Source organism: Protopterus annectens, chromosome 13.part0 (assembly GCF_019279795.1).
Source record: "Protopterus annectens isolate FY-2018-M chromosome 13.part0, PAN1.0, whole genome shotgun sequence".
Classification (NCBI taxonomy): Eukaryota; Metazoa; Chordata; order Ceratodontiformes; family Protopteridae; genus Protopterus; species Protopterus annectens.
The window spans coordinates 1,181,919,619-1,181,939,413 of record NC_056747.1 but is presented as its reverse complement, the minus strand read 5'-3'; positions in this window follow the sequence as shown (position 1 = coordinate 1,181,939,413).

Here is a 19,795-nt window from a genome sequence, read left to right as displayed (position 1 = left end):
GCGTAGTGCGGATGTACTTTTGATGTAAAACAAGATAATATATTCAGTATCCCTTTACTTGTGGAATGAGCCATGTGTTTGATTTTTTCCCCTGAGGGCATGAATTTATACATTGGAAGAAGTTTAAGTGCTATCATTTTGAACCCCTGCTATGATTTTTGATAACCCTTATTATAATTTTGAAGGATAACAGATTATGAGGCATGGATATGAATAATGAAACTGTAGTACAATATCGGTGAGAAGATAAATAGTAGAGCAATGTGAGAATGCTTTTAACAAATGTTATATATTCTCAATACATGAACACTGTAAAAGTAACTTGGTACCCCCTGTCTCTTGTGAGTCCCTGCCCACTAAGGGTCCAGCTTCCCAATTTCAACCCATTAGAAACTCAACCAGATGAGATAAGTAAAGTAACATATTTTTGCAGGGTGGTAAGTCCACCTGTGTCCTCCGTATGTAAGTGTGTGTGTGTGTGTGTGTGTGTGTGTGTGTGTGTGTGTGTGTGTGTGTGTGTGTGTGTGTTTATGTATGTATGTATGTATGGGGGGGTGCTTTGCCTTCACCTTTCTTATTTATATATTCTCATTCAACAGTCTTGCAACCAATGCGAAAAAAAAAAAGTAGCCATAGAAAACAAATTATTGCTTGCTCCCATCTCACACTATCAGTGATTTTAAATGGTAACAGCATTTGGTGAGTTGTTTCCTCATGGAATATAACAAAGGGTTAAAACCTCATTCACTCAGGAAAGCTTCAAGAAGCCTTCATGGACTTCAAGGAGAAAAGGAATTAAACATTTGGAAAACGAAATAGAATACCTGTTAATATTCTTGGAATTAAGTGTTCACACACCAATAAAGCAGAAAAATAAAGGTGAAATAATTGAAAAACAAAAAAGACTGAGAATAGGCAGAAAAGAGGGGTAGAGAAACCCCTATTAGTGAAATGGAAGAAAGGAAGAGTATGGGTTAACTAATTGTTGGCAATATAAGGAATCATTTGCTAATAAATCTAGGTCCTAATACAAAATGTTCAACACATGCATATAATAGAATAAAATAGAATAGAATGTGTGTGTGTGTGTTTGTGTGTGTGTGTGTGTGTGTGTGTGTGTGTGTGTGTGTGTGTGTGTGTGTGTGTGTGTGTGTGTGTGTGTGTATTTGTGCAATATCTGGCTGTCATTCCTGTGGTGGAAAGTTAATTTCTTCGAATGGGAAAAATGACGATATATGTGATCAAAAAATCAAAAATCATACTGTCTTTTTTCATGTGTGAGATTGTAGAGCAGTAGGAATTGCTGATGTTGCCCTTTTCTCACTGTAGTGCATTCCTGAAGATGGGGTATAGGAGGGCTTGCCATTGCCCAAAACAATGATATTTAAAAGTTTTTCTTTTTTTGCTAGGTTTGGTTACTAGCATTTGTACTAGATCAGTGGAGGCTTGATTTTTTTGTCTCAGTTGACTAATCATGATACACCCATGTATATATAAATATATATATATATATATATATATATATATATATATATATAGTTTACTATTGAAAAATCTAAAGTAAAAAAAAAATTAACTCAAAATCGAAAAATAAAGCCGAAAAGTGGAATTTTCAGAAGTGAAAAATGTTGAAAACCATTTGTTGATGCCAAAAATGTCAAATTCAACATTTTACGGCAGTTTCTGGAAATACCATCCATTTCGTGCTATCCACAGTAAATCATGCTTCAGTGCCATCCAAACAAAACGAGTACATCAATGCATGATCAATGTAACGCATTCTACCATGTCAAAACATAATTTTCAGTCAAATGTGTTGACAAAGCATAATAATCCATGTCCCAATAATGTGCTGGTCACTTAAGTCCCAATTACATAAAGTACAATAATATATACACATAAACAATAACTGTATAAATCAACAGTATCAGTAGAAATCCATTGATAGTGTTAAAATGAGCAATGATGTGCCATTAGTTGCACAAATCCCAGTGGTGTAAATTCCTCACATTTAGCTAGTAAATATTGTAGCATTTGTTCTTTATCAGTGAGTCTACGTTTTTTAGGAGAGGAAGGAACACAGCATCACATTTTCTGTTTAAGGTCTTCCAAGTGATTCTGTTTTAGGCAAATAGCATGTAAAACATTCATAATATATAATTCTTTTTTTCCTAGTAAACTCCTTAACCTGCGATGCCAGCTGTCCACTGCATTCTGACTCCTAGGGGAGCCCATAGTACAAGTATCTGACTGATTCCAAAAAGACGTGAAAGAATGGGGGTTGCCTCTCAGAAGTATTACCATGCATGCCATACCTTCAAGGATGACCTAAAATGTAGTTATTCTTAAAAAAATCACATAAACCTGCACCTCTTTCACCCAAAGCCTCTTCAATTGAAGTCACTGTTTCCATTACATGTTCAGTCCATATGAATGCCAAAGCATGAATCTGCTTACATAGCAAAGCAAACTGAGTGTCATTACCATACACTGTTGTAAGATTAAGCTTCTGTATTTGCCTCCACAAAATCTGGTAAAGATGAAACCAGCAACCTTTAGATGTGCTGTTAGGAAGGTGCTTCATTATGCTATTCACAGCCCCTTTTTTGGATGTAAGACAGAGATTTCGTTTAGAGAACTTTGGGATAGCAGAGGGTATACAAGGATCTACAGAAGAAAGCAAATTTCAGGTGATACTATGGTTGGTAGTGATAGTAGTGGATTGTGAAGTAAGGCAAGAAACACAGAGTTGGATTGGAAAGGAGAAAGCACAGGGGGCCAAAGGCAAGTGGAGAAGATAGGATAAAAAAAGGTAAGAGAGAAAGAGCGAGGTTATGAGGTCATGGCAAGAAATTGTCCCAATTATACAATCACGTGAGATATCATAAAGTGAGTTGCATAGGGAGAAAGTGGGAGTGACAGCTTTGACAGAAGCAGGAAGTAAAAGTGGACGTGCATATGCAGACCGCAGTGACAACGTATGATGGAGAGGCGGAATCAGAGGTGGCCAGACAGGAGTTGATAGTGCTCTGAAAGCCAGTCAGAAGAGGACATGGAGTGTAACTCTGCTATATGGGAGGGACTAGTACTGAAAGCATTATGGGGTGGAGAAGGATCAGTTACTGAATAGAGATGGAGACAGCGATCACAGACAATTAAGAGAGTTGGGAGTGATGGCGCTGGAAGAAGAACAGTTAAAAATAGGAGCAATTTGGCACATCTTTAAGAAGGTATGAAACGTGAGAAGCAGCATGGAAAAACTGAAGACGATTCAGTCACCAAGAGGTAGATGTCTTGGCACAAGATTTTAGTGGAACTAGTTCTGTGACATAGATTTAATAATATTTATGAGTAGGCAACTGTGATGGTCACCAAATGGAATAGTGAGTAGATGTCATGGAGTGTACATGCACCAGTAACCTATCAGAAGAGACAGCTAAGGTGTTAGGAGCAGAGGCAGGTATGTGGCAAAGAGATGCCAGTAAAAAGGGATGGGGGTGGGGGAGAGCTAGGAAGCACTGCCTGTACTAGCAACCAGCTCACTAACGAGGGGATTATTATGACTAGATGTGGCAGAGTACATGAGATAAAAGCTTAAAGATGAGAGAAGGAAGAACAAGATTTAGCAGAGTGTGTTACTCTGCATTAGGGTAGGCTTCATCCTAACTTAAAAAAGTTACATGTGTTCAGAAATGGGTTGGAAAGATAAATCCCGATTATAGGTTCATAGATGTTTACTAGGCTAACAACCAAAAGGGCCTTTTCAAATCTAGCTATGCATCCCAAATCTCTGACAAATTCTGGTACCCTTGAAAAGTGTAAGCAGGAGCTTGGGAGATGAAACATTTACTAGCAGGGACCTGGGAGATAAACCACTCACAGGTTGCCTGTGTCCACTAGAGACATAGGTGCCAAGCCAGGGATGAATTTCCTATTCCCATCCAACTGTCCAAGTTATACTTGACTTATATGATCATAGGTTTATTTAACCTTTCAATTAAAATAGGAGGTAGGAAAGTTAATTGCAAATATTCACAAAGATGTGACTAGTGGATGTATTGTTAATAAAACAGACAAGGGCATAATATTGGGAACAAATTCTATTCACAAGGATGTCACTGGTGGATGTATTACTAATAAAACAGGCAAGGGGCATAATATTGGGAACATTAATTTGTAATGCATCTGCTTTAAGTCTGTATACATGTCTGAAAATGATGCTGAATGACAAAGTAATGACAGAAAAATTAAGTAAATATTTGAAACTATGTCCTAGTTATATAAAAGGCACAGGTGATTTCTTAAGGAAACTTTATGAATGGTACAATAACAACAGGGATATTAATTTTATTATGGTAACTATGGACATAGCTTCACTTTTTACTGTTATACCAAATTCTTATGGCATTAGCGCTATTCGTGAATTTTTATATACTAACTTGAATATGAAAGGGAGAGATGTTGAAGTTGTATGCAGTGCAATAGAAATTGTATTGGAGAAAAATGTTTTTTTATTTAATAAACAAGTCTATTTACATTTATCTGGTGTTGCCATGGGTACTCCCATGGCAAATACATATGCTAATATTGTACTTAATCAATGGGAGACACAAAACATTCTTAATACGGATAATAGTTATAAGAATAATGCACTTTTTACTAGCGTTTCATAGATGATTGTTTTCTTTTATGGCAGGGCGATGAACAAGAGTTAAATAATTTTGTTTCTTATTTGAATAGTACAACGGATTTTCTAAAATTCACGACTAAATATTCTAAGACTAAAATATCTTTCTTATATGTTGAGCTATATAAAGGCCATAATAATAACTTGGAGACTTGTGTTTATAAGAAAGATATACAAGTAAATAGGTACACACATGCAAAAAGCATGCATACGTATCATGTGTTCAAGGGGATTATTAAAAGCCAACTGCTAAGAATAAGTAGATTAAACACGGAAGATGAAAAATGTCAAGAGCAGATGGACCTCATCTGTCATGAATTTTTAAGTAGAGGTTATGATATGAGATATATAAATGAAATAAGGGAAATATTTTGAATAATAGAAAGACTTATGCATCTCCTTATTTTGCGGAACATAAGACCTTGGAAATTATGGCTAATAACTCAGATAATATACTGAGATATACAACTACTTATAGTAAAATGACCAGGGAGGTTGAGTCAATTATTAAGAGGAATTGGTGTATCTTGATGGCTCAGCCAGAATTAAATAGATTACTGGGAATTAAGCCCAGATTTTCATATAGAAATAAATATAATTTAAAAAGGAGATTTTGCTATAAAGACTTTGAGATTAACTGTGGACAAATTATATCTTCTAACCCTGGTGCAATACCGTGTTATGCTTGTAGTTGTTGCACAGATATTTGTACAAGTAAAGTATTTATACATCCAACAAATAGAACTGAATATAAAATGAAGTATTAAGCCACATGTAGAAGTACAATGGTGATTTATCTAGCCACGTGGACACAATGCACACGTTTTTATGTAGGGAAATGCTCTAGAGCCTTAAAAGATCGTGTAATTGAACACAAGTCCAAAATAAGAAGGAATATATCTACAAATACTTTAGCACAACATAGAAACGAGACTAATAACTCACACAATTTTAAATTTAGAGTACTTGAAATAAATAAGAATTTGCGATTGGGAGATATGATCAATATATTAGATATGGCTGAATATAGATGGATTATTAGATTAAACGCTGATAAGAAACCAGGTATAAATAATATGATTACTATTAAGCCTGTTTTAGATTTTAAACATAAGCAACATCATTAGTGAGACCAGAATAAATATATATTAATACTAAAATAATAAATTGATAGATAGTATATATGCATTTTTTATTATTTGATGTATTAATTTATGATTTGTAGTTTATGGCAACATATATGTGTTTACATATCTATGAAATTTATTTTTTAAGTTTGTTGCCTTAAATTTTAATTGATGAAATTTTAATTGATGTGCTTTTAGATTCTTCATAGGTTGGCTGTGTCATGTGTTTATGTTAATTATATATATAAATATATGAATGTATTGAGCTCATTTATCATTCTAACAGCACTGAAGAAGGGTTATTCCCGAAAGCTTTGTTTGTTTGTTATTAAAAGTGAATTTTTTCTTGGATACTTTGAACTGGTGAATTTAGAAGAAAAAAGTTCCATTGGTTGGAATCCTGTTTTGTTTGTGCAGTATGTTTATCCTTTGTATTAGCTAGAATTCCATCTCCTGTTATCAAACAGATGCTCTCTGGGTCATATAAACTAAGATTTACATGTTACTTTCAGTATTACATTGATACAGTGCTTGTATTTACCTTTTTGCCAAATTTCATTTTATTGTGCCTGATTTTTAAAGCATCTGTATGTATCTATTTGCAGTGGAGCTTTTTTGTCCAGGACTCCACTGAAAATGAGTTTTCTGAGCTGGACAGCCCCAGTCAATAAATATAATAAACAGATAAATAGACAAACAAACAAACTAATAAATAAACTGCCACCACTTCAAAATATGTGATGGCTCTCTGGTAATCAGTATCTGATTAGCATTTTATTGCTGGCAGTCATTAATGTTGCCATCACAACCATTTTTATCCTTGACAGTCTTTTCCTGTTATCTAACCTTACTAGAATATTAAACATTTTCAGTAAGGTTTTATCTCATAGTTATCAGTTTTTATATTATCTGTATTTCTGCCAAATAATTATTTAGATGTGGACAGCTCCAGAAAATATGTAGAAAAGTCCCTACTTCAACATTCTCACCAGCCTAGTTAACTCTTGTCCCTGGAGTACAAGCAAGCTCTTACTGGAACCCTAAAATATTTTGTGAAAACATTTGTTTGACATTCCCCTCCAGTATTATGACAAGGATGCGTCAGCAACCACATCCCTAATTAGTTCTCACTTCTCTTCCCCATTGTCCTAATTATCAGTTGGTAATAACAAAACAAGACCCCTTATAATGTTAGGTTTTACAGGGAAGATCCTATGCAAATGAGATTGCTCTAGCTTATTTCCTCATTTAGCCTTTCCCTTCTTCCTGGGTTATTCCTGCATGCCAGGACCAGTACCAGACAAGACACTAACAATCCCTTGTACACACTGATAGTCTCTGTGCTGATCTGTCACAACACCTTCTTACTTTTTCAATCTCTCATTCATTTATTGACAAAGTGTTGAATCGTTTGTGATCACCTCACAAAATTCAAATTACAAACAAGTGACAACACAGGAAAGCAAACAGCATTTGGAAATGAACCCCCCTTAAAAAACATGTTTGTAGGGGTGGGGGATGGACTCAAATCCTCCCCCATATGCCCAACGTGAGGTCTGTACACTAACTTCCCCACTATTTATACACACAAATTCCAAGGTCACTTCATCACAGGAGAGGAGAAATTCATGGTGCATCACTAAGTCAGCCTTCCAGGAAAAACATCAGCAGTCACACACTAGTGATCACACATAAATGCCTCAGTCACTAGTGTCTCATGAGGCTGGTTCCTCATTCATTCTCTGTATCCTGAAATGTGTATCAGCATTGACTTGACTGGTTCCTGGACCCTTTTCAGATATGCTATGAATCAAAAAGGCAACAATATCTTACATAGATATGCATAAAAGTCTACAAATAATAATAATAAAAAAACAAGAGTGGCATATAATGAAAAAAGGATAATATGAAAAGTAAATGGTTATAAAGTATAGCTTAAGGCAGTAAGCAGTCAGTGTAGCTAGACTGGTAATATCTGTACAAGTCCCTTCAACTGAACATGTTCATTGCAAAGATAATGATGGTGTTTATAATTACTAAAGCAAGCTTCACTGAAATGTAAAATGGGATGAAACTACCGGGTTTTGTTTGACCTCCCACCAGTGGTCATTCTAGTTTGCACTTTGCCATCCTGCCATACATTCTTTCTTATGTCCATCAGCAGTCTCTCTCTTCATCTCACAGTTGTATTTTCACCCCTTCATGAAACAGTTTCTACCACTTGCTGCCAGGGTTCAAAGAATCTAGTACCCCTATTTAGAAACAATTTTAATTTTATAGGGTAAAGTAGCTATAGCCCAGTGCCCTTTTCCCATTTCAGTTTTATACTGCATGTTTCATGAAACAAGTCAGAAAAGCCCACATATATTTCTAATTTTATGTGATGAGATCAAAATAATTAAGAATTGACTGCCATTCAAGGCTTTTTAATAGTCTAATGATAACTGGCCTTTGGGAAGTGACTGGTCACAATAGCTTTCCCATCTGGGAAGCTTCTGGAATTTATAGTATGTCATTTACTGTTGTAATTTGCTTTTTCATGTTTTTTTTGGAAGCCAAAGAGCCACCATTTGTTATGAACGTCTCTCTGTTCGTCATTATTGATTTTCTTCTTCTGTTCTACTTTCAAGGTAACACTCTAGTGCTGCAGGGGAATATTTGAAAGATTCCTTATTGTGGTCTCCCAGGCTCTGCATCAATTTTTGAATATCTTTTTCAATGCTGAAAGAATTACATCCAGTTTCCAACGTAGTTCTCTGTCTCCTGTGGCAGTTTCCAGCTCATCATCTTCATCTGAGTTGACTTGCAGAGAAAATGTTTGCTTGCAAAGCAGCCACATCCAGAAGGTAGGTGAGTTGTTTTACTTGGAGTGCATAAAGGAACCAATCTGGTACTGCTACTGTTGATTTTTCACTTTCTTATGGCTTGTTGCCATGTGTCAGTATATCATAAACCTCACATATTTACTTACCAGTACCTTTACGCTAGTTTAATGTACAATATTTCTTAGAATCCCTCAGGGTCATATGATTTGTCTGCAGTTCTTTCTGCTCCTGGAATGAGAAGTCCAGCCATACATATTTTTTTTCTGTCTTCTGTATTGCTTGCAGCTTTTCTGTGTCCTTATAACCATGAGTCTTCTGGAAGTGTATAAAGTGCTTCTGATTTTGCCTTAGCACTTGTATGCACAGAGTGTCAATATCTTCATAGAAGAATATAGACTCATAGGAAATACAAGGCAACTGAGTCATGTGGCCATTTTATTTATTTATTTAACATTTGTTAACTGGGAAAGTCCGACTTGGAACAAAGCCAATTTTCAGCAGAGGCCCAGGGAGAAAGGCTCCAGATGCATGTCTTTGTAACGTGGGAGGAAACCAGAGCACCCAGAGGAAACCAACACGAATGCAGGGAGGACATGTAGACTCCACACAGAAGGCACCCCAGCCAAGAATTGAACCAGAAAACCTCTTGCTGTGAGGTGACAATGCTACCTCTGCACCACTGCCCCTTGCTGTTATCCACCATTAGATTCAGTCATGCTAGGGGGCTAAATTCATGAATATCCATCCACTTGCCTTATTCCTTTTTAAAGGAACTTAGTGTTCCCCATTGCTTGATCTGGAGTGGAAGTTAGTTACATAGAAGGGGGTAGTTGTGTGACAAAGCAGTCTCCTCACCATGATATGTTCTACTGTTGAAGCTGCTGGACTGTTTGATTTGTGGAGATGTAAGAGGTTTTGGACAGTGAGATCCCTAATGGCCCAGAAGGCAGGACATAAATCATCCTGAAAGACTCTATATGACACTGAATACAGGGACAAAGCCTCCAGCCTTGGCAGATTAGTTTTTTAGGCTTGTGATCTTTTTTTTTTTTTTTTGTCAGAAATCTATGGGGTCTCTCCAGCTGCTTGATATATCTACTAAGATACATCCCAAAGGGGGCATTGCAATTGATGATGGGCCTTATCAATAAGAAATATAGATGAGTAAGGACTTCTTTGGATCTAGAAAAGATCATTTTTGAGATCAGATGTACCAGATAGAAGGACTTCCTAACCACTGTTGTGACATAAAGATCAAAGGGGAGGGAACAGTCTAGCTGTGCTGGAATTATCTTCCCATGTTCCAAGGTCTCTCATACCTTTATTTTGGAGTCAGATGAAGATGTTGTGTGACCTTCCTGATTTCTATTAAGCCTATCTTTTCTTGTGTGTCCCAGTATTATTCCAGGTTTGCTTGCTGCTTTTTCTTACTGCTTACTCACATTCGGTCATCTGATATGCCTCTTCCAGGTCTCACACATTTTGTGTGGTTGCTACTGTGTTCCACCTACCTATGTACTCATCATATTGTCCTTCTCAGGTTTGTTATTTTGCATTTTGGATGCACTGAACTTAAATTGCTGTCTTTAAGCCATTTCCCCAACCATGCTAATTTTCTTATTATCATATGTACTTCTTATGTATCAAACTTGTCTTGTAACTTTGTGACCTCATCAAAAAGCCAGTTTGTCCCTTCCAGAATTTCTGCAAAATACAAGAAAAGATCAGCCCCCACTATCAACCTCTGATCATCATTCTGTCATCTAAGTGAACCCATTTACAATCTATAAAGTCCCCCATATTCTACTTGGCTGACTAATGTTTGTGTGCTATTGTGCTAAATGCCTCCCTGAAGTCTAATTGGCAAGAGAAAAAAAAAAGGTCAGCACCACAAAGGTCAATAAACAGGTTGTTTCAAAGAGGATAGCATTAGTATTACCACAACCACACCAGATCTAAGTAGACCTTTTGTGATCTAATACACTAATTACCCAGTTAATGAACTCTATAAGATGTCAACATTGGCAAAAGAAAACATTTCAAATGCATTTAGCTTCTTCTGGGAAAAAATACTTTTTCCCTATTAAACACGTTCACCTCTTCTCCCTAACTTATTTGAGCCTATAGACTAAACTAATACAGAAAAAAACAACTTTCATGTTCAACACTGAAATGTAAAACAAATGCATATTTCTTTTTTTGAGCTGTTCCTGATTTCTGCATCTTGGAATTTCATATGTGCTATTTATTACAGCTACATTTTGCCATGTAAACGTTTTAGTGGGGCTTCTTTCAGCTGTTATTAATTCTTTTAATGGCAATGACTATCAACACCATGCTGTTAACAGCTGCAAATTTCCTGCATGATGATCATCACTATTTAGCTCACCTGATGAAGTAATTTCCATTAGTGGAGTTTTGGAAAGCTAAAATAAATTCCACCTTTTTTTCCAAGTGCAGATATTATGCAAAGACTATAAAAACTTTCTGCTAACCTTTTAGACAGGCTATGGCTAGGTTCAAGCAGAAACTGCTACAAGTGAAATACTGATGCCAGAATTTGCTGGCATATAAAATATGTGTGTGTGTGTGTGTGTGTGTGTGTGTGTGTGTGTGTGTGTGTGTGTGTGTGTGGGGTATATGTCAGTATGTCATTTCATCTAAAACTCAACTTATCCAAATACACCTTACCAAACTCATTTCATCTAAATCAGTTTGATCACCAGTATGAATTTTCATAAACATGTGTAAGTAATATTGCAGTTTATTTTATTACATTTGCACATTTACTGGATTGTGTGAGCTGGTGGTGCACTTCCAGTATTTTTCCTCTTACTTCCACTCTAGTGTAACCATGGAGTTGTTATATATATTTAGGGGATTGTGAGCTTGGATCCCCCCATATGAGAGTTGCAAGGAGGCTTGCCCCACAGCAAAAAAACATGTTCTGTTTTGAGTTTTGCTGGTTTAGATGAAATGAGCTTAGACAAGTTGTGCTTGATAAACAGTATTTAGGTAAGGTAAGTTGTAAGTGAAATGTTTATATATATATATATATATATATATATATATATATATATATATATATAAGTAATTATTATTACTGATTTTCTTATTGCTGGAATATTAACTAGTGCTCATTCTATGAAAACAAAAAAAAAACTCCATTAGATTTGGCTTGACCTTCCTGCTTGAATCCTTGCTGCTTTAGGTTTTACATTCACTAGCTTTCCAGTATTGTAAAAACTTTCTTTCTGCAGTTATTTTCATGGTATCCCTGATGGATCAGTAGTTTCCAGACAATGTATTGCAAAGGGGGGACTCATCTGTCTTTGCCAGTCTTTAGGAAAGTTTCCCTCTTTTCATTGGTTGTTAAAAAGATCAGCAGCATTACTAGATCTCACAGTATTAGCAAATGAGAAATTAAATCCATTTCACATCTACTGTGCCTTTCATTTTTGGAGTACTTTTTAGACCCTTTCATTTCAGAGCAGACTAGAGATCAGTCTGTTTATCCTGAGCACACATTTGCTAGCTAGATCTGATGCCTCTTTCTTTTTAAATATTGAGCAGAAATGTTCATTTAACAGCCTTGCTGTTAGTCTGTTGTATCCTCTCTGCATCTGCATCTGTTTTGCTTACCTTTACACTCATTATTTCCATACCTCTCAGATGTCCAGATTTTTGCAGAATGTCTAGATATTTGCCTTATATTTTTGGTCTGTTTTTCATAAAATTTTGGTTTTCTGACAAATCACTGGCAAATCATTGAAGACTGAAGTCAGAAAATAATGGCACACGTTTGAGTTTCAGACTTCATATTGTTTAAAAAATCATGCTAATGCAAAATCTGTTATTCTATCAACCTTCTAAGTTTGTAAGACCAATATTTAAATTCATTCAATTCAATTCAATATTCATTGATTGTTTGTTACTGTAAAGTTAATAGTATGTTAATGGAGCTTTTCTCCTCGGGCCTCTGCTGAAAATGGACATGTATCCAGCCAGACTAGCCCGGTTAACAAATGTAAAATCAAATAAAATAAAATAAAAAATAAATAAAATAAAATTTAAAAAGTGACCCTATTTATAGTCCTTTGTCCCCCCATTACTTGCACCTTTTTCCAAGTTTCCTGCTCCAAGAGGTTGAGAGGTATGCTTCCTTTCCTTTGTTTTCCTTTGCTCCCTTATTTATTTGTAAAGTATATTGTTTATGTTCTTTTTTCTCAAATAATGTTTTATTTTATTTCACAAATAACAAAACATTACAAAAAATCTGTGGTTGAGTAACAAAGCATTGCGTGCAAGGGTGAACCTGAAAACAAAAAAAAAAATAAACTACCTAAACCTATAAGCTAACTAATTTATATACAAAATTTACAAGCAAAAGTGCTACCAGACAAATAAAATCCATTAGAAAGGAAAATTCAAAGTTATGAGGAATATCAGTGGAACTCCGAGTGACAGGGGGATGGGACCTCTACAGTAATCAGGATGATAAGTTACGAGAAAGATTAATCACAAAGAATTTGGTCAAGTAAACATTTCCAGAATTCTTTAAAGTAGTCTTTTTTCTTAGGCCCATTTATGATAAGCTTTTGCGCAGAGATATATTTCAGTGCCATCTCCTTAAACCTCTTCCAGCAAAGTTTAGTGCGATCCATCCAGTTTTTAGTGATGCATAATTTGATAAGAGAGCAGAGAGTGATTAGTACATGGTGTTCTAACTTGGGTAGCTTAGTGATGGGGATATGGAGAATGGCTGTTTCCCAGGAAAGGGTAGATTTGTGGTAACCCATTTTCTCGAGGCGTACTTTCAACGAACACCAAAGTTTGAGGGTATGTTTGCAGAACCAAAGAATATGAAGGAGGTCAGCTCTCGGAAAGGAACAACAAGTACATGAAGGAGAGATTTTTGGGATCAAAACGATTGAGCACAGAGGGCATTTAATAAGAGTTATTATTGATCATCATCTGTGTGTAGATGAGTTTTTTGAAAGGGGAAATTTCTGTGGTAATTTTTACAGCAGATAGCTTTTGATCCTCCGTAATAAGGGTTCCTTGATTGTCCCAGTAACTTGAGAAAAAGCAGTCTGAGTTATGTAATATAGAGTTCAATATGCTGTAGGACCTAGAGAACATTTTCTCTGAACTCGAGACAGCAGATATAATTTCACAGAGCTTGTTGATTTCCTGACACCTGGCAGGAAAATTAGCAAATTGTGATGAGATTAACTCTCTTAATTGTCAAAGAATGACTGTGTATTTGTTGTTAATTTTAAGAATTAGTCGTAACTCAGAAAGAGTTTTCGCCTTGTATTTGAAAATATCCCATACCTTGATATCTTTAATGAGAGGAAAGTCAGTGAGGTTAACCATCTTATTATTGATCTTGATATTCGGATTAAGATGAAGGGGCTGGAGCAGAGGTAGTGTATTTTCGAGGTTAATGTCTTTTATCAATTTCTGGAATAGTCTGATCTTATGTTTTAGGGTACTAGATAATTTGGAATTGTTAATAGCAGTCGGGGATAGAAACGGGAGAGCTTTCGGGTTTATTTTGTTAATAATAACGTGATGGTACCATATTTTCTTCCAGGATGAGGACAGAGTATGATCTTCACAGTTGAGTTTTGAAATAGTCAAGATTCTATTAGCACAGATAATCATGTAGTAGAGTTGAAAATTTGGAAGGCTTAGCCCACCTTTTGCCTTAGGGTAAGCTAGCTTAGAGTAAGATATCCTAACTGCTTTAGGAAACCAAATGAATTTGACTAATTCTTTATTCATTTTAGAGAATAGATTATTGGAAACAATCAGATTTGATGCGTTAAACTGGTAGAGGAGTCTGGGCAAGACATTCATTTTCATTATTGCGACCTTGGATAAAAAGGACAGATTCATGAGTTCCCATCTGTGGAGGTCCTGACATATTTTAGACCATGTTCTAAATAAATTGTTTTGAAACATGGAAGCTTGATTGTGCTCAAAGTGTATTCCGAGGTATTTAAGGTGGTAAGTTGTTTGAAAGGGAGAGTCCGGAAAGTAGTTAAATTTATGACCATCAGGATTAATTGGAAAAATGTGAGATTTCTTATGATTGATCTGATAATCTGAAACCTTAGAGAACTTATTGATAGTGTTTATGATTTTACACAGGTCTGTGTTGGGATATTGAAAATATAAATTAAGGTTGTCAGCAAAAGCAGAACACATTATATTAGTATTTAAGACTTTGGGAATCGAGTGATAGGTGTTTTGGGCAATAAATAGGAAAAAGGGTTCAATGAAAATATTAAAGAGAAAGGGGGATAGTGGACAGCCTTGTCTTGTTCCATTCGTAATCCTAATTGGGCTGGAAATTTTTTTGTTTATATTGTTTATGTTCTTGACTAACCAGGCTATTCTTTCCACACAACAGAAAATATAATAGATGCCCTTGTTGAGGCACAATGCATTCTTCAGTTTCATGCTTTGAAAGTAATTCTGTGTTTTGCCAGCTGATGGCAGTAGTCTCATACAAAAACCTCAGCTTGCTGTTTCCATTATAGCAGAAACAATGCTTGCAACACTTGTCACCTGTAAATCTCTGCAGGGATATTTTTCCTGCAGGTTTCTGAAATCGCCATTGCTTAACATCTACACTTACAGTAAGTAGAGTGGTACAACTGGTGTTTTACCAGTGCTGCATGACACATTATTTAGTATTCATTACAGCTCCCAGCAGGCTGAACATGTGGAGGTATATAAGTTTGATAGTATTACATCTCAAATCTTTATTTCCCATCAGAGTATCAGCACTTAACTTCAACCAGGTAACACCATTTTCTAGCTAAAGAAGCAATGAAGGAAATTGTACATTTTATTATGTTTGTAATAAACTTGTTAATAGTAGAACATACTGACAGTACTGTCAACTGTTAGAAAAACAATTAAGCAAATGTGTTTTCCCATTTATTGTATAATAAAATAACAGCATTTCATCTAGTAGACGCTCAGGTTTTGTACAGAAGTATGTGAGCATTAGGAATCACAAAACATTACATCTAGACATATAACAGGGATGAAAAAGGCACTGGATATGAGCCTTTCACTGCATAAACAGCTTGAATCTGCATATATAATTAATATTAAGGAATATTAATTAAACACTGCAGAATAATTAATTGGCAGAAGATTATATTTTCCTTATAGATTAAGTGACTTCAGGCAGCGTACTTCAAAATTCATCAACCCTTGTACTCTTTAGATGGATTTTCTTATTTAAATATATAGCATACAACATCTTCTCTTTCTTTTTCAGTGTTCTGACTTGACTGATCAACCCCCCCCAGCCATAAAATACATATGCGTATGCACAGATGCAGACACACACACACACACACACACACACACACACACACACACACACACACACCGTGCGCATGTCACTTGAAGCATCAATGAGCCCTTTTAGAATATGCTGATTATGTCATGTAATTACCTTATCAGTAAATTCCTACATCTCACAGCATTACAGCCTTAACCCTCTGTGCTAACTGCCAGACCTGAACCCTAAAACTCAATGATAGATGCATTAGGAGCCTGACAAGTTAAAGTGCACCAAGGTTCCTTAACAATACCTTAAAATTAGCTTAAAAATGTTTCTATCAGTTGCACGTACCTTATCTATGTGGTGGTTGCATTTATCTGTTTATTATTAGATGTATCTTCCTAGGTGGAAGGACTTGTGCCATTATTGTACAGATAGTGACTAGCAGAGCTTGTAACAACACGACAGACTTGCTAGCTTCACATAAAAAGAGCAAGATGGTCAGAACTATATGAAAGGGGCATCTCAGATTAAAGCACACCATTCCATCAGTCTTCCTAAATACCAACCCTGCCACAAAACGTTATTCCACAGTAAACATACAGGTTTGTTCTAGTTTATTAAAGGGATGGAATAAAAATTCACACTTTATAATTAACTTGAACTAGACCTGAAGTAGACCTGGACAACTTACAGTAATTGAATGGGACATCTACTGGATATGCCTTGTACTGCATGCATTTTCCTTTGACATATTTGTAGAAAAGAACTAATCCGTTTTGATTTATGACTGCCCTGCTTAAATCTTACAGTCAGAGCTATGTAAATAAATGACAAAACCTCAAGGATCTTTCAGAAGGATATGAGTAATAATATCTAATCACTAGTCATGGGCCCTAATTCAATATGCTACCTGTTAAAGCATTAATAACATGGAGGAAGATATAGGAGTGTTACTCCCAAGGGTTATGACAGACAAGGTCTCTGGAGAATGCATTTATAATGCTTTAACAGTTTAAAATCTAATTGGATTTGTAGTAAATACTTTAAGCCTTTAGAATTCTAATGTTGCATCATACTTACTGTGTATGGGGTGAGGGTGGCGGGGGTGGTGAGTTAATGGCAGGTTCATGGAAACTTATATCCACACAACAAATTGTATTATATGAAGTTTATTAATATTTGAAGAGGATGTCTTTCTGCTAGGAAGAAGGATTTAGTTGTATTTAGTTGTTACTATACGTCATATTGTGTGTAAGGATATGCTTTAGAAGAATTTATGGTGCTGCGCAACACACAGGCACACACAGACACACACACACACGCACACACGCACACACGCACACACGCACACACACACGCACACACACACACACACACACACACACACACACACACACACACACACACACATCGTGCTACAGAGTTTATATATATATATATATATATATATATATATATATATATATATATATTTATATCTTGAGACTGGCAGAAGCACTGATATTATTTATTTATTTATTTGTCTTTGTTGACTGGGAAAGTCCAGCTGGGCAGAGCTGTTGTGGAATATTTGTACTTCTCAGTGTCTACACCAAAGCTTACTATGCTAACTCGTCTTACAGCATCTGAAGTAGAGGACTGTGGGAACTAGTGCAGTATCTCTCATACTGTTATTTCTTCGTGATATAACAGTCAAGTGTTTTGTATACTTCAAGCTGTGTTAAACAATACTTGCATGATTTTTGCTAAATATTTCTTTACTTACTTATTTGTTAAGTATATAAAAGAAATACTTTACTGCTATGAACCTGACCACAAGGGCACGTACAAGGACAAGGACAAATGCAAAGTATGTTTCAAATAGTCAATCAATAAACCTTCTAGGGAATTGAGACTAAACTGTAATACCCAAAAAAAAAAACTTGCAGCTGTAGAGAAAACATGCTGATTACAAGGCATGGTAACTAGATATCAGGACTCACCCTGGTTTTATTCAGAAAGATACATTCAGTATGCTTATATAAATGCAGTACATATAAAACCAGAGTTATGTATGTTCAAATATACAATTTTCTGTTTTTTTTTCCATATTATGCTATGTGTGTTAATTTATTATGCGTGATCTGTTAACATATTCTTTTTGATTATTCATGAACATAATCATTGATAGGATCTTTGCACATACTCTAACAAATCCAAATAACTAGACATATTACAGAAGGAAGGGAAGAACTTGTAGCTGTAAACAGTGAATGAGAACAACTCTGCCGATGAAAAAAAAACACCACAAAGCAGCTGGACTCCAGTGCTGAAAATAGTGGAAAATGTACTTCAGGAAACCATTCACTGTTGCAGATGACAAAAAGTGTCAAAATAACTACAGAAAATTAGAAAGCATACCCATTAACAGTATTTGGGCATTTCTTTTGCTATATTAGTTATGACAATTTCATCAACCTTGCATAGTACGTGCTTAGCTTTTAATCAGGGTATTGTGAGGATTTAATTTGGTTTTAAGATCCCTGTAGAGTTGCAAAGTCTACTTCTGCAAATCAATTTGGGAAGTGCTATCTTGTTAAAGACATTTTAACCATGGCACCCGTGTGTGTGTGTGTGTGTGTGTGTGTGTGTGTGTGTGTGTGTGTGTGTGTTCAGAAAGACGTAACACACTGTGCAATACTTTTTCTAGGAGGTACAGCTAATTTAAATTAGCCAGGTGCTCTGCCCTGGATCCATGCAATGAGATTTAAATAGCTCAGTGCAGCAATTAAAAGACAAGCTGTACTTTCCTATTTTGATGCAGAGCAGTGAGGACTGTATATGGTAGTTTTATAATGAACACCCTTTGCTGCTTAAAGAAGCAATGGCTGTGTTATCACATCAGCAGGTGAGTACTGAGGGGGTGTATGCGCCAGTGTGTGTGTGTGTGTGTGTGTGTGTGTGTGTGTGTGTGTGTGTGTGTGTGTGCACGTGCGTCTGTGTTTGTGTGTGTGTGTGTCTGTGTCTGTGTTTGTGTGCGTGTCTGTATTTGTGTGTGTGTGTGTGTGTGTGTGTGTGTGTGTGTCTGCGTGTGTATCTGCGCGTGTGTGAGAGAGAGTATCCAGGTGTGTGTGTGTATGTGTGTGTGACTGGGTGTGTGCATATCTGTCAGAATGTGTGTGAGGGTGTATATGTGTAAGTGTGTATGTCTGTGTCATTGTCTGTGTATGTGTGCGTATATGAGATGTCTAGGTGTCTGTGTGACTGTGTGTATGTGTATGTCTGTCAGAATGGATGTGTGTGTGTGTGTGTGTGTGTGTGTGTGTGTGTGTGTGTGTGTGTGTGTGTGTGTGTGTGTGTGAAAGAGTGACTGTGAATATATACCTGTCAGAGTGTGCGTGTGAGTGTGTGAAAGAGTGACTGTGAGTATATACCTGTCAGAGTGTGTGTGTGTGTATGTGTGTGTGTGTGTGTGTGTGTGTGTGTGTGTGTGTGTGTGTGTGTGTGTGTGTGTGTGTGTGTGTGTGTGTGTGTGTGTGTGTGTGTGTGTGTGTGTATGTATAGATGTCTATAAAATAGCATTGTAGCGGTTAGTAGAGGGAACACTAAAAACAGTTGTTGTTACTAACCTGCTTTAACTGTTGGATGTAGAGCCATGCACACGAGCCCTCTAACCCAGTAGTTAGCTATACAACACACTAAATAAAAATGATGCTGTGCTAGTAGCACAATACAGCTAATCTTTTTCAATACTTCGATTTACTTTAAAATTTAAATGTAAAGTTTCATTTAAGTTACAAAACAACAGAGCCATTTGCTTTAACTGTTGGATGTAGAGCCATGCACACGAGCCCTCTAACCC